General features: G+C 44.4%; 1 protein-coding gene across 1 annotated transcript in view; it reads right to left on the bottom strand.

The window, feature by feature from the left end:
- LOC103517161 (D-aspartate oxidase-like) overlaps positions 1–1,056 on the bottom strand; it is an 8,899-nt gene extending 7,843 nt beyond the window's left edge. Inside the window, exon 1 of the mRNA XM_017447353.2 lies at positions 684–1,056. The gene's annotated coding sequence lies outside the window, so the exon portion shown is untranslated. The remainder of the gene's footprint in view (positions 1–683) is intronic.
- Between the last annotated feature and the right edge of the window lie 770 nt (positions 1,057–1,826).

Here is a 1,826-nt window from a genome sequence, read left to right as displayed (position 1 = left end):
GTAGGGGAAGTGGAATGAAAAACACGCGTCGGGTTCGCATCGCACCCACGTCGGAATGAAAAACAGACCTTTTTTATCTCCATTTTGGGTTGCGTTCGTTTGGGACTTTGGGTTAACTTTGGTCACTTGCACGTTGAGTTGCTTGATTTCAAGATTTGGGGTAACTTTCTCGTCAGTTTGGGTTACCTGCCTTTGAGAATTTGTGCTCTTTAGTCATTCGCCATTCTTGAGTTGCCTTGCTTTCAGGATTTGGGGTAACTCTGGTCCTTCGCCCCCATTGGATTCCTAACAATCAAATCATGAATCTTTGTGGTAAAGAAGAGAGCTTTTTCACAACTTTTGTGGGTATCACAGTATTAGTGATGTGTCTCATGAAACTGTTTCGAAACCGAGAATACGGATCCGGTTTCATGAAACCGCTGAGTTAAAGTTTCGGAACTTGAATAAAGGAAAGAGAAAGACAGAAGCGCAAGCGCACTACAAATTATGTCGATACCTACTGAACTGAAACTGAAACCTCCCAGCTTAAGTCTGCTTCGTTACGTAACGGACCCGAAGGTTTCAAGGTTTCAGTTTCGGAACTCAGATCCGAAACCTTAGAGCGTTTCGAAACCTGGGATCCGGAGCCCTGAAAAGTTTCATTTTTCCCATCACTACACAGTATTACTGCGTGCTTCCTTTACCATTATTTTCCATTTATCAACCTTTTCACACTGATGGTAACGTCCACCACTCGTCAGTGCACCCCGAACTTTGTGCTCTTTGGTCACTCATCCATTTCGGGTAGCCTTGCTTTCAGGATTTGGGGTAACTTCGGTCACTCGCCAAGTCACCATTTTTGATTGCTTTTATTCTAGCATAACTTTGGTCCTTCGCCCTCATTGGATTGCTTGCCTTTAGGGTAACTTTGTGCTCTTTGGTCACTCATCCATTTCGGGTAGCCTTGCTTTCAGGATTTGGGGTAACTTCGGTCACTCGCCAAGTCACCATTTTTGATTGCTTTTATTCTAGCATAACTTTGGTCCTTCGCCCCTTTTGGATTGCTTGCCTTTAGGGTAACTTTCACTCATCCCCTTTGAGTTGCTTCAATTTCAAGATGTGGTATCTCCCGTGGCAAACACATTCGAAATCGAAGAGAGAAGGAAGACAGGATAGGAGAAAGCCAGCCGTTCCGAGAACGAACATTATATCATCAGGATAAAATCCGCCCCGTGCGGAAATCGAACCCGCGGCCTAGCGCTTACAACGCAGACACACTACCAACTAAGCTAAGTAGGCTGGTCGGCCGAAAACATGTTTAAAATCTAACAAAACAGAATTTAGGGCAAACCTAGTTAGTATCGTGGGTAGCGCGCCTGCCTTATAAGCGTTAGGTCGCGGGGTTTGATTCCCGCCCGGGGGCGAGGTTTTTTCTAAACACATGTTCGTTCTCGGAACGGCTGGCTTTCTCCTACCCTGTCTTTCTTCTTTTCGATTTTGGGGCGGTAAGTACTCCGTTGTTACAGTTCTCTCTATCAAGCCTCTCGAAAAAGATAATTATGTAGTTCTTGTTGAACAAATGTGACATTTTTTTTTCTGTGTTAGGCTGAAAACAGAGTAGAAACTTTGTATATTTACCTGGAAAGATTTCAGCTTGTATAGGTCCATAGTCTAATACCTCTCCGTCTACTACAATGTAACTACCGCTAGAATGCGGCACTAGCCGGAATGCCTCGACCGGGATCATCTCTACACCTGGCACTTTAATGTGTGAGCCAGACGCTAGGCCTATGAGGAACTGAAAACAGAAAGAATGGAAAAAAATCTGGTGTGAACATTACACAACT

This window comes from Diaphorina citri, unplaced genomic scaffold, assembly GCF_000475195.1.
Source record: "Diaphorina citri unplaced genomic scaffold, Diaci psyllid genome assembly version 1.1 scaffold1768, whole genome shotgun sequence".
Classification (NCBI taxonomy): Eukaryota; Metazoa; Arthropoda; class Insecta; order Hemiptera; family Psyllidae; genus Diaphorina; species Diaphorina citri.
The sequence above is the reverse complement of the archived record's forward strand: the minus strand, read 5'-3'. Positions and strand labels throughout refer to the sequence as shown.